The following is a 14,649-nucleotide window of genomic DNA, read 5'->3' on the forward strand; positions in this document are numbered from 1 at the left end:
TTGCTGGCTGCCTCTTGCACAATCTCCAGGTGCACAGGCCAATGCCCAGTTTCCTGTGATGCAGAAATAAGTCAGTTGATTACATTTCTGATGCTTTTCTGAAACCTGTAATCTTTGGGCTCTACTAAGATTTAAGGCGTATCAGGATAGGTTACTTCTTTGTGTCAAAATGGTTCAGGTTGTAAAATAAATGCTCAGCCCCGATCAGAAATAATTTACTGTTGTCTTAAGAGGGAATAATAGAGAGTAAGCCATTACCATGGAAAATTTCACTGCAATTTTCTTTTGCATAAGTTTAAATTCCGAGTAGAGAGGTTGTCAATTAGTGTGCAGATTTTTTTAATTGGCTATAATAAAAAGCTAATTGGTGTTTTGCTTAAAGAGTGAATTAAGAAAGTGTTGCTATAGAAACTTTACATGTGTATAGTACTGCTCTACATAACAGTGAATATAATAGTCTAATGACCTTTCTGAGCCAGCTGTAAAGTCAAAGAAGAAGTGTTAAATTCAGGCTGGCTGCAGAGATCATTAAGGAGTTTGTGACTTCACCCATTTCGTTGCCAGAAAGTGTCTCTGGCATTGTCTCATGGAATGTTTCTCTTGACTCAGTGTCAAGCCATATAACAAATGCTGGTCTCAAAAGACCTGAACTTTTGTAAAATTCGAGTGCTCCAATTGTGAATGTGTAAACTGATCTGTAATCTGTCAAGCATAAAATGTACTGCTGGGAAAAATTCATTCTCATAATCTGAGAAAGTGTGATGATGGATCAGAAGTGGCAACATCTTATCCATGAGCTGTTGTGTCCCTCCCTCCTCTTCCTGCCTTCTGTACCCACTGAATTCTGAGCCTCATGTGAAACAGAGGAATTAGGATTTTAAGTGAAATGGGATTTCTGCTCCAATGTGCAATATTCTCTCCCAGCAGAAATAGTTACTTTCTCAAATATAAACTTTGCTGAGGAGAGAATAATTTCTTCAGAATTTGTGAATAGGAATTTCTTTCCTTGGGCTAATGCTTCCCCACTGAAATTACTCCAGAATCATTATCTGTAAATTTGCTAGCTGCTTAAAAGTTAGATACAATTGGCATGACAAAAATTTTGAAGTATATGATGAACATAGTCATTCCTTCCCGGGAAGGTGATCAGTAATGAAATAAGTGACTTTATCTGGTAAGAAGGAAAACTGAAACATGACCTCGTTTTTCAGTTCCCTGATCCTGAATCTTGTTGTTGTCCATTTTCAACTGCATATCTAGAAGATGCAGGGGTATGAGAGCCTGCAGTTACTAGTCATGGTGGCTGAAAAACCTTAAAATGTTCTGCATGTTTTAAACATTGCTGTCACTGTCTAAATGCGAGAGACTGGATGAATCTGCAATCTGTTGGTGTTTTGGGGAATTGCTCACTATGTTCTTTTTTTGCTTTGGTTTTCAATTAAACAAACAAACAAAAAAACCCCCGTTCTGTGTCTGTTAAATTTACCTCCATGCCTATTCTTCAAACTGGTAAAACACAAACATATTTGAGTGTGATTAGTGTATGATTTGAGGTTTCGGGTTTTTTTCCTCACATTTTTATTTTCAGTAGATGCTTGGAAAAAAATCAAAGCCTTCTAAGTGGGTGAATTTAGGAGAATCTTTCAGAATTCTGTGGAATTATACAGATGGCTACTTTCTGTACCTCTGGGTCATGACTGAGTAGTATCATAATTTAGCAGATATTTTTCCCTTGATACACATATGTAAGCCCTATTAGTGTTAATGCCTTTCTGAAATGCTTCCCTCATATATTCAATAACTACTACAATGTCCAGACCCTGAAGTCTTACGAGTTGCATGGCATGTGACTATCTCTAGAGCTTAATAGATTGGATTTAATCTCATGGTTCACCTTTTGAGCAGTAAAACTGTAAGAAAGATAAAATGTTTTAACATGAAGCTTTTATGTGAGACCTGTGAGCAAATAAGTCTTTCTTCTGGTCCAGGGAAATGCCTGGGGTTTTTTGGGTTGTTTTATTCAGCTTCCTTTAGTCTTGCCCAGTAAGACCATAACTGTAATTTCTGCTTACACGAGCATTATAGTCTCAAGGTGTTGATTTGCAGAGAAGTAGTACAATATTGTATTTATGACTGTCAAGGAAATGCGACTTTTGGAACTCAGTAAATCCATCATTACTTCATTTTGAATTTTTGTTGCTTCGCTGCAGTTCATTTTCAACTGTCTTTGTGAAAATGGGTCTGGGTCTTGGAAGGGCAAAACATGAATTTCCTTTAGGACTGGTATTTTTTTTCTTAGTTTTAGTTGACTGTACAAAGCTCTGAGCATCCTGATCTAATGTTGATGTTATTCCTGCTTTAAATGAGGAGTTGGACCATCTGACTTCCTAGGCTTCTCCCAGCCCAAGTTACTTTAAGCACCTCTGACAGGGTTCAGATCTACAATGATAAAGGTTGTCTTCCTGTCGTTCCACCATTTTTATGAGCTGTGACTCTGCAAGGTTACCTTGAACACAATTACAACATGAAGCATGAATAGTTAGAGTACCATCAGTTGGCTTCTGGTTTTTTGTGTTTGTTTGGGGTTTTTTGGGGGGGTTTTGGGGTTTTTTTTTGTGGTTTTTTGTAAGATAATTTATCTCCAGATGGAAAATTCAGGAATATCTTTAAAAATCTTTCTTTTGTGGCTTTTATTTCACCCATTAATTCAAGGTGAATTTTGGTCAGACCTTTGAATGCATACCTAGGAAAAGGTGTAGAAGCCAGTTCATCTCTCACCCAAACCCTTTCCATCTCCCAGCTACTCCTTCCCACCTTCTTACCTGCACAAGAGGAAGCCTGTTGCAACATGGATGCTACAGCCCTTATGATGGATCAGTAAAATGTATGTTAAAACCAGGTGTCTAGGAGATGGAAATTGCACTCCTGCTAGTTCAGTTCAGTGTGGTCCTACAAAAGGAGTGTTGGAGGAGCTCAGTGGGTTCTGCATTCTGGATGTTGAAAAGAAGTCAGGGAATCACAGAATCAGTTAGGTTGGAAAGGACCTTTGAGCTCATCAAGTCCATCCTCTAACCAAACACCACCATGTGAACTAGACCATGGCACTGAGTGCCACATCCAGTCTTTTCTTAAACAGTCACAACAGTCACAGTGCATTTCTCTATTTTTTTATTTTTTTTAATATTACTTCTTTACTGCCCAGGTATAGTTGTGTTTACAGAAAGTTATGACAAAACTTGATTACTGTGGATCCTTTCTTCCATTTTTTTTTAATAATTTATTCAGTGCAACAGTAGAAGCTTATTAGTGGAGTTATCTGTGGAATCTTTATAATAACCTTTGATTGGTACTGAGTTCCAGTGATGTACACAGAGAATGCTTAAATGTGTACTGAGCTACCTTGTTTTGCTTGGGGAAGGAACACATTGGTACCTTCTGAATTTCATTAAAAGAAGAAGGGAGATTTATATGGATGATAATGAGATTGCTAGTGGGAAATAGATGTAAATTTGAAATTATCAGAATAACAATTTTTTTTTTTTTTTTGTAATAAGAACACTTCTAGTTTAGTGATGGATAACCAAGGCAATGGTTTATTGTACAGTGTTTTGTAGAAGAGCCACCACAAGTTCCCTGAATAGGAATCTGCTGCTTCATGAAGCAGACATTACTGGTTGCAAGGACATTGAATTTAACATTTTAGGCAGTCATTTTGCTTCTTTAAATAAGAAAAATACTTCATAAGGACCATCGTGTTTAAAAATATGTTCTATTTTGCTGCTGTGTCAGGAAAATGAGTCTTCTATTTATATTTACAAGTTATATAATTGAAAATGGTTAGTTTTCTGTTTCAGTGAGTTGTATTATAAAGTGTGATGTGTTGCTCTCTTGCAGAGAATTTGTGTAGAGGCCAGACTGAAAATATGCCTTCATGACAAAGTCTCTACAAAGCTGATCCCATCTTGGCTTTAAGGTAAATAAAAAAAAAAGTATCAAACACCTCTTCTGACTTTTCTTATCATAGATGGTTTTGAGCTTGAAAGAAATGCGAGGATACTGTGTTCTCAGAAGAAAGAAAGTATTTTAAGGAGTTAAGTTGTAAAACTTAAAATTTAGTCAAAATAAAGTGCAAGCATGAGCCAGAAATTTGGGTTAGGCTTCAGTAATTAAACAAAATGACAGTCAGTGGCATGAACACTTATGTGTCTTACACACTGCCTTGGCAAGCATCTGGTTTTGTCTAAAAATTGAATATGCATATGAAGGAGAGATCGTTCTAATTGAATGGAAAATATGAAATTACAAAGGCAACAAAGTATAAATAATTGAAAATCAGGTTGCAACTCAGCTTCTGTATGTTGAGAGCTCAGTTGCAAACAAAATTGCTAGAATGGGAATTCACAATTTTGTTCTTCTTAATTTTACTTTCATGGTACCATACTCCTGGTATAGAGAGCAAGGCAGTGAAAATGATGAAGGGGTAATTAAATAGCTGTAGGAAAGTAAGACCCGAACCAGAGACTAATTTTCAGCACTCTACAGCTTTCATTATATATGTATATGCTTTGATTTCTCGTGTATATGGAAAAGGTATCCTCTAACACTGCATATTTTTAGTCTTTCTCCTCCAGAATTGTTTAACTTACTGTGTTTCATGGTAAGATGTGGCAAGCTGGTTTTGTTTGTGAAATCATTGCAGAAAAGAATTATTTTAATAATTTTGTGAACAGTTACTTGTGAGTAGTCCTTTATCATGGCCATACCCTGTTTGACTGTTTAGCATCTCTTGTTCATTCGGTGAAATCACTCAGAATGGGTAATTTTCGGTGTTTGAAACTTTTTGGCTCCACTTACCCTGCTGTGTCTGTGGATGAAGGCACCAGTGAGATTTCTGCACTCAAAAAGCGTTATTTTCAAGCAAAGCTTTCTTCAAATTTAACCAATATTGTTAGACATAATAGGAACCATATGCTACTTCATATCCCAGTAGTAGGGTTGTGATGCTGGCATGTGCCACAGAACCAGGTTCCAGGAGCACAATAATTTTGAAATATTCACTGTAAAAATATGTTCAGTTCTGTATTTGGTTTAAAGGCCCAGGATTTGCCCTTAAGCATTAAGTACTTGTAGAAGCAAATCAGATTCAACAGTTTTACTGTTAAAAGGCGACCAAAGTAAAGCTGTTTGTAATATTTCCAAAAGGAGTGCTCACAGCAACCCACAGCTGGAGAAGACTGTTGTTTTGTTTTATGTTTTGTTCTGACACTATCATGGGCTTGGTTGTATTCCCTTTAGGATGGGAATTATGGTCCTCTTCTAAGGACTTTTTGAGAATTGGAAGTTTTCATTAAGGACTGTGGAATTATTTAAATAATCTGCTATTAATATTTTACTGATCTGAACAGTATTTAAATGCACATGTTACTGTAGTAAGACTCCAAACAAATGTGTATTAAAACTTAAAATTTGAGACACTTGGAAAACACCCAAGGACTTGAAGATGACCAGAATGTCTCATTCTTAGCAAATCCTGAACTCCTCTAAATTCCTGTCATGGTCTTGTTGCAGTGTAGAGATTGATCGGTATTGCATTTGTCCAATTAGCAAACAGGCATGAGTATACTTATTATACTAAAGTTTGTCTCTAAATGAGAAGAGAATCATCAATTTTGACCTGTGTGGACACAACCAGAGGAAAATTTTGTGAAACATGAGTCTGTAAAAATGCTTCTGTGCTGTAAGGAGCAAGCAGTACTAGTCAGGATGTTTTCTTCTGTGCTGTAAAATCATCTCTATGATCTAGTTTATTGACATCAGAGTTGTTTCTTTACATTGCATGTGCTTTGTACTTAGAGCAAAAGACTCTAGTCCTCAAGATTCCGGTGATGGAAAAGTTTTCGTGGTTCTTGGAAAATTGCCCAACAGTTAACACTGTTGGAAAACATTTGCCCTGTTTATTTCTTCAATTTGTCTGAATCAGCTGGAATCATTGAAAATAGCTCTTTTTTTCCTGTTTACCTGCACAACCTTATGCTATGACATTTCTGATCCTGGTGTAGCTGTTTTGACTGCTAGTTAATCACACCTGAGCTTCCACTTAAATATCAGTTTAAGCTCTTTTAGCCTTTTCTTTGTCCTTACATACATCCTTATGTTTTCCAGCCTTGTGCATGATCCTTGTCCTAATAATCTCTAATCAAGATCCTTCTCCATTGATGGTTAACAGACATGAAAACATGTTCACATGGTGGTCTCAAAAATAAAAAGAGAGAGATAAATCAACTTTTCTAATTATGTGTTTAAGTGAGACCTCTGGGAACCTTGGGTTTCCCTATTGTAAAACTGCGGGGTTTGCAATATTTGGTGTTGTTTTAGAGCTTTGAAGTAAGTTTTTCAATGTGTTAATATTTTTCTTCACTTGAGGAGTTCTATGAAACTTCAGTCTCATGAAAACTGGAAAGATAAGACTGAAATAACAAGGATGTATTACAGGGTTGTTTGATGGCAGCATTAATGTGATACAAGAATGAACTTTGACTGAAGGAGCCATATCTTCCCCTCTGTCCTCAGCCCCTTCCCCTTGGGTGCCATGTGAGGAGCTGGATGAGAGCTGCTCTGGCTGAAGTTAACCTGGGGCTGGGAGGGGGAGAATCTCCATCTTCACTTGCATTGCCCAGCTTCCTTTATGGCTGCAGGACTTCCCTGCTAGTGCCTGCAAGTGGAAGTTACCTTGTGGCTTGAGCATGGGCAGCCAGGGAGACTTGTGCTCCAGGGGTGAGGTATTAGGGGCAGTGGATTGGCACCTCCAGTGGTTGAGGTACTGCTTTGTTTCCATGGAATAAGTTAAAGGTAACACATATCTGCTTCTGAGATCAGCTGCTTTTTATTTATCTTAACAAGGTTTAGAATAGCATTTCCTCATGTTGAATGCCATTCTTATGGAGTTAAAAAGCTGTCATCTCTTGCTTTATGTTTTACAAACTCAAAGGGCACTTTAGTACTGTCAGCGTGAGATCATCGCTGTCTAATAATAGACATTCCAGAAGATTTCCATTAATGTCGACTTTTAACAGAGCCCTGTTCCTATTAGAACTGCACCTTACAGTCATGCTGCATCTTTCACTACAAAACAATTATCTGAATTGTGTGAATTGGCTAAAATCTATTAGCTGTTAAAACTCAGAATGTTGCTTCTGCTGGGAAAGAAAGTCATCTTGTTTAACTTCCCCCTCCCCTTCCTCCATCTATGAGAGTGGGAGCCTGTGTGAGGGAGGAAAGAAAGGGAGCCTGATGGTGCTTAATGGCTGATGAATACAGCCAAGGATACAGGAATGGTTGCCTGGCAACGGGGGAGGATGGGCTGAGGTCCCTTGTCACTCTATAGGAGTTGACATTGGCTCATCTCTTGAGCTCATGAAGGCTGACTTATGCAGTTTGCATACTTTATTCTCAATATGGGTTAGATCTGTATCTTACATGTTTTGTCTCTATGTATTTCATACTTGTAAAAAGAAACACAAGAAGAATGGAAGCAAATCAAGCGTTTTAGTTAAAGGAAGAAAACATGTGCATCCTGTCCTGTGCAGGCTTTCAAGATGACAGCCATGTTTAGAGAGATTTACCTAAAATTTTGAGCTCTTAGGCCTAGTTCCAGGTATAAAGTCATGTTTTCTTAGTCTGGGAGCCCTCTGAAAATTGTCCTTACTGCTGAAAGACAGTGAGCTAGGGTTTGTGTTACAATTGCAGCCTTGAGGTGGTTACCTTTTTGTGGTTAAACACAGTTCTGAAGTGACAAATCTCTTACTGGTGAAATATCAGGATGCTTACAAAGTGTGTACAGTGAGGAGTGGGACAGACTTGACCTTGTACAAGTTGTTCTTAAACAATTCAAATGGATTTTGAACACAGGTGTCTGTATGAGCTGTAGCTCTATCTTCGTGCTGCAGTAGAGTTGTATGTAGGTTCTTCGTTAGGGAGATGATGGAGGGCCTGTGTTAGTTTGGTGTTCTCTACTAGACCTTTATGGAAAAGTACATGGACATTACTACATGGAGGTTGCTATCATTAAGTGAATATTGATCCAGTAACTTTTTTTCTTTTCTGTGGGCATAATTATTAAGGAGAAAGTTGCAGCTAGCTTGCACAGACCCAGGCTGTGCAGTCCAGCGGGCTGTGTATTTTGGATATTGCCAGAGGCAGTAATTTCCTTTGCCCTTTTAGCTCTCAAAAACAACTCTGGTGCCTAATGATAAGGTCAAAGCTGTAGGAAACAGGTTGGGATCTTGTTTTGAACTGTTGGACAGGAGGTCTGCGTAACTATTGTGTGCTCGTTTCTTCCACCAGGCAAAAATGAGGTTAATGTGTGTACATCTGCAATTGTATAATCTTGGGAATTCTTAAAAGTGAAAAGCCACACCTCTCTCTTAATCGAAAGAGCAATTCTCATTTGCCAAATGCTTGCTTCCCTTTTTGATTGTTGAGTTCAATGCTTTTATTAAGGCTGAAACTTGACCTACTGTGAAGTACTGAAACTTGACCTACTGACCAGCTGTCAAAATACAGAGTATTTGTATGGAAATGTATTGATAGAATTCGCAAAGAAACCCATTATGTTTTCTGGATGCTTTGTAATTATCAGACTTTGAATAATCTAGACATAAATCAGTGTTTTCATCTGCACAGTCTATTCACTCTCTCTGTCCCCATGCAAACACACAGAGGCCAGACAGCAGCAGCCAGCTGTGAGGAATTGCTTCCTTGTAACTGGAGATCCTCAGAAAAATCAGGTGAAAGGTTTGAAATGTTTCAATTTGGATAGCCAAAGCCTTGAGGCAATTGTCATTAACAGAATGGTCTTTCTCCTTCATTCTTCCCGTTGTAAGCTGTAGCTTCTGACTTAACTATTTATCTTTTTAATGGTGTATACTTACATTACAAGCCCCGAATTTGCTACAGGGTATTGAGAAATGTTTTGTAGCTCATAATGATTCATGGGAAAGTTTGGGTAAACTGCTCTCGACTGTATTTCGTGGTAACTTGTATTCCTAAGGGCAACCTTGGTCTGTAGGCAAGATTACTCTCCCATCATCTGCACATGTAAGTGTCTGTGGGCAGAATTGTATTAACTCAAATGCAACTGCCATGATTGAAGGAACTGCAACTGCACTGATATTACAGAAACATGTTGGAAGTTGGGCTTTAATCTACTGTATCAATGAAGGAAAAGATTAAAATTTTAAGATTTATGAATCTCTGTTCATGTCCAAGGTGTCCAGATTTTTGGCTGCATACTCCCCTGTAGTAGATTCTAAGACAGCAAAAGACGTTAAAAATAATTGTAATTGAACCAAGAAAACAAGTAGGGATCATTAAGATTTTTTTAAAAAAATTACAGTAGTTTCTCTGTGCAATGCAGTGCTGTTTTTAAAAAACCTGACCAACTTCTGTAATGTTTCCAGAAATGTTCTTTTATTTACAACCAAACTAAATAATTTTAAACTTAAAATAATTGTTGTCCATCTTTTCAGGAATGTGAGTGGAATATATGAAATACTTTTCAGCATTCTTTTTGAACACCTGGTGGCATCTTATGAACTTTCAGTACTAATCTATTAAAACATTGGTTAAGGAAACTTAAACTATGATGCTTTAAATCAGCCAGTTTTGACATTTTCAACTTATTTTTGCAATAGTTTTTAATTTTCTTCTACTGCCTCATCCAGTAGTAGTTTCTGTTGGGCTTTTGTGTTTCTTATGGAACTGAAACACAGGAAGCCATGGAAGGATCAACCCAGAGCAGACAAGAGTTAAAAGATTTTATATTTTTTTTTGTGCATACCAAGAGCACTGTATGAAAGTGGGATTCTGGTTCTTTTTCTTAATTATGGGCACAAAATTGACTTCTCATCCTTCATTTTGGCATTTATGCTGTTTATTTGTGTTACATAATATACCATCTGAGACATGGAGACAATTTATTGATTAAAGCACGTGAAACAAGTACATGGTGTGTAAGCAGGGGAAAAGGGTCACAGGTGAGTGATGCATTTTAGATCTCGTTTCCTATGTTTCTACTGTATTTAAAAAAAAAGTGAAAATATATTAAGCAGTGCAATAACTGCATACAAGTGAATACCAAGCCAACAGCTGTGTTTTGCAGGAGTACACCACTGTAACTGTAATTGGGAAAAATAAAACTTTATTGCAGAGTTGGGGAGAAATGTAAAACAGTGCTAATCTAAAAATAATTTGTCTTTTTTTCCTTTTTTTTTTCTTCTCAGTTGGGAAGAATAAGATTTTGCTGCCTTTACTCTCTCTGGAAAAATAGAGCTCCTTCTGTTTTTTAGGAGTGCTGCATAGCTGATTCAGAGATGGAAACAACAATGAAGAGTGTTATTCCATGCTAAAAAGCTTTTATGTAGGGAGTCACTTACAGTAAATAATTGAACTAACAACTAGTTTGGAAAAAAAGAAGAACTTATTCAGTGTGAAGCACAACTCAGATGTGATGGTTGTGCCCTGCTGTCAGAGAAGATTGTGAGGGGCCAGAACCTTGGCCTTGGTTTGTGCAGTCCCAGTGCTGCGTCATCCACCCACCTGATTTTGCAGAGTTGTCGTTAAAAACTAATGAAATGTGCTTTACTACAGACTAATGAGATGTGCGTTATCTGCAGAGGGTTGTAAGCAGATGTGATGTGAAGGGGTCTCACTGGAGAGGAGGGGATGGCAAATTGTGGGTGTGCTGAGCTTGGGGCTGGCTGTGTACGTGAGCACCACGGGGTCAGAGGGGCTGAGCTCACCTCACAGCCTGTCAGCAGCGAAGAAAGCTGTCTTGTTCCCATGTGCTGTGCTCCTTCCTGAGCTGATTAACATTTTGTAACTAGCGGAAAACTGGGATGTGATAGGAAATAGTGGGTACCTTTCTGCTGTGAAACTGTGGGATTAGTGAACTGAATGGTTTATCGTGGCTTCAGAAGACAACTACACCTGGCACAAGGAGGCAGCAAGTTTACTGGCTATAAAAGTAACTAATGGGTGTGGGAATATCAAGTTATAGGCTTTTCTTGTCAATATGCCCCCTCATTTGTCCATAGGTGTGTATGTATCAAAAGCATTTGTCAGGCTTCCTATGCAGAGACCCTCTGTTCAGCCTGGTTGATGATGTGACAAAGCAGTTTTGTTGCTTTGCTTGATTCAGGAGGGAGTTATTTGCCAGCTCGTAGCATTTGATGGGATGTATGGATTGCAACTCATGGCACTGCATGAAATGATTGTCTTGCTGTATGTGGCAGTCCCACAAAGTGAGGTAATTTGTTAGCACAGTTATTGCTTCTCTCTAACGTATGCATACATATATATCTTTATATATACATATATATATTTTACAGCTCTTCTGTTGTTACAGTCTTTAATGATTGAAGATTCACACATAAGATTCTTCCTGGCTCTTCTATATTTGCTGGGATAGAAGATACTTCAGCATTCAAGTCTTCAGTGGCTTGAAAATCCATCTCCATAAAATCACTATATTTTATACAGTAAATGTGTTATGAAAGCTTACATATGTGCCTGGAATGCATGCTGACCTACTTTAACCACAACCCTTCCCAGCTGTGCTAGACGTATCTAGAGATGTGTGTTCATCTTGCCAAAATCGAAACAGGAGGTCACCCATTTTGGTGTTTGGTGATTTCTCTAAAAGAGAAGAGTAAAGATAAAATGGTGACTTTTTTTTTAAAGCTGATCAGTTTTAAATTTCCTGTATCAGATTTTTTGCCTCTGTGCTTCCTTATGTGGCCTTAGAATAGTAAGATTTGCTTCTTAGTTGTGCAAGATGGAGTTTAGTCTTAGTTAGCATGTATAGCATTAACTCTCTTGCCGACAAACATTTTTCATTCCCTCACTCTTTCACTCTCCTTTTTTTAATCTGCTTACTATTGTCATGCAGTTTTTCCTTTGCTTTCAGTTATAACTACAAGATTCATCAAAAGTAGGGGTGGTAGAAATAAATCATGCAGAGATTTTTCAGTCAAACAAACAGCATCTTTAAAAAGCACTCATTGAATTCCACTGCTTTTATAAATAGTCAAACAGGTCAAAAGGCAATGAAACGATTACTCTTGTTACTAGGTTCTGTATACACTGCTTTGCCAGGCCCAGATTATAAAGTATCATCTTCTATGCATCACACCTTTTTACTTGTTTGCATAACATAATTTAGTTTAATACCCAAAAGACCAAATTAGATGGCAAAAAGGAGAAACTAATTCTTTTTTCTACCTTCTACTAACCAACTTCATAGCAATATGTCTGTAGCTTTGGTTTCTGCACTCATTCTTCAGCTGCTGAAGTCAGCTTGAGTTGTTACTTATTTTCTACAGACTTGTCTATCTTTTCATTAAATAGGAAGTCTAAAAACACTGGAAGCGAATCAGGAGGCCATTGCTGATTTTGCTTGCTAACTTTGTTTTTGAGGTTTGGTTGCTAAATCTCTGGGAGTGAAAGCTGAGGAGCAGCAACTGATTAGAAAATGGTATTTAGAGGAACTTCAGAAATGACATTGTGACAAAGCACCTGTTTTCTGTGGAGGGAAAAATACCTCTGTGGGGCAAGCTGTCAAAGTGGTCTTGTTTCAGCCTCCTAAATCAGGACTTTCAAAGTGAAGAAGGAAAGATGTCGAGTTTTCTTATGGTCATAAAGGTAAAACAGGTCACAAATTGTGTTATATTTGTCAATCATGTTGGACAGATAGGTCTCAGAGAGACAGAACAATTACCCATAAACCAGGTATTGTGAAAATAACATATGTGTTATTAACAAAACAACAACAATTAATAAATCCTGCTTTCTTCTGGATACTAATAAATTCCCTTGGCATGTGATTTTCTCACTCAGCAAGGGATTAGGGAGAGCTTGAACTACATGTCAGTCATTCTGCTGGATGTGCTTTTGGAAAAAAATAGTTTTACTCCTCTGTGCAGTCATCCTACAACAAAGTGGCCAAGGGGAAAAATACTTTCTGTTGGGTCTGGAAGACCTAAATCTTAGTTCTGTTCTGTCCACATCCATAAATTGCAGGTCAGAGTGGTGTTTTGGAGCCTTTTCTGGTCTCTTCAGTAATGAGCTGTGATGACTGCTTAGAAATAAATGGGAATGAACACACTTTGTTTCCCACTAAGCTCCCAAGGGGTGATGTTTGCATCTGTATGAAGTTTTATACCACAACATCCTTGTAACTGGTGAAAAACTGTTTAGCACAACAAGACTTGGAAATAAAACTCAGATGAGCCAGAGGAATGTGGAATGAACATCTCATCCATGATGGAGTAAAGTCTTCTTGGGCTTTGCTGACTGCTCAGCACTGTCTGTGCAAGGTCTCTATTGCTGGCACTCAGTCGCTGGTTTTTTTAGTACCTCATTTGCACAGACACTGAAAACCTATTTAATTGTGGTTTTGGGACTGGTTATCCTTGCTTTTGTATTTAATCCATTTTAATTGTGGAAGAAAATATTTTTCCTTCCCCTCTCCTGTTTTAACTGAGGTTGTAGGCTGAACAACTGCTTGTAATTTGGAGGGTAACCAAATAAGGCTGTACCTTCTGCTGTACCATTTTCCATGGGAGAAATAAAATATCTGTGTTGCTCTTAAAAAACAAACAAATAACCACCACTAACAACAAGAAAACCTGAGCACCAACAATATAAAAGTATGAACATCAGAATCTGTGCCTGTCTGGTTCAGTAAGGCAGACAGGACTGGCACTGTCCCTTTTCTCCCAACATTCCTGCCATTGTTGAAGGTGGAATATTTGTTATTGTTTTCTTGTCAAAACTGTCAGCCTGTATGCCAGACAGGCAGTCACTACAAGAAAGTTTATGGGCTGGCTTTTTCCTCTGATATACTTTAAAACTCTTGGTTAACAATGAGCAAGTGTTCACAGAGCCTGGATCACAGAGTCATCCTAGCAGTTGTGTAAAAGAAATCTGCATATTCCCAGTTCTTACATTTCAGTTCTAGATATGATTTACATTATCTGTGCAATTTCACATGTAATAAGTATACCTCCTTATTCACATTTTTGAAACGTTGGAATTATATTCTTTAGGAAAACGAAAAAAAGAAGCAAACGCCAAAATATGTAGTTCTGCTCCCTTTGTAGAATATGTAGAGTAATGTCTGGGAGTTTGAAACATATTAGCAATAAAGAATGACAGTCTGACAGCCACAGTGGTAGCTGGCAGTAACATTACTTTGTTTGCATTAGTTCTATAAAATAACTGTATTTCTGAGTAGAAATGAGAGGCATGAAAGCAACTTGGCCAGCACTTCAAGGTGTTTTGCTGAAGGCCCTCAGTTGTGAGGGCCTCTCTCTGGCCTTCCAGAGCTACCATTGGAAACTTGTGGCAAAATTCATATTCTCTGCCAAGTCTTATCACTATTGGTGGAGAGTGCTCTGTTTCCAATGACATGGTGCTCAGGCTGATGATGATGACATCCATGATGTCAGCAGTATGAGGCAATGATTTGTTTGGCATGACTTCATGCACAGCATAATGATTAACTTCCCTTTTTTAGCCCTGATCACTGTGATCATCGAATTATGTTTCTGTTCATTGACTGTCAAATGCACTCTTTCCACTCAAGAAATG

General features: G+C 38.0%; 1 protein-coding gene across 1 annotated transcript in view; it reads left to right on the forward strand.

Moving 5' to 3' along the window:
* Positions 1-14,649, forward strand: part of NAALADL2 (N-acetylated alpha-linked acidic dipeptidase like 2) — a 436,265-nt gene that overhangs the window by 87,593 nt on the left and 334,023 nt on the right. The window contains exon 3 of the mRNA XM_064665876.1: positions 3,895-3,973. The gene's annotated coding sequence lies outside the window, so the exon portion shown is untranslated. The remainder of the gene's footprint in view (positions 1-3,894; positions 3,974-14,649) is intronic.

This window comes from Pseudopipra pipra, chromosome 10, assembly GCF_036250125.1.
Source record: "Pseudopipra pipra isolate bDixPip1 chromosome 10, bDixPip1.hap1, whole genome shotgun sequence".
Classification (NCBI taxonomy): Eukaryota; Metazoa; Chordata; class Aves; order Passeriformes; family Pipridae; genus Pseudopipra; species Pseudopipra pipra.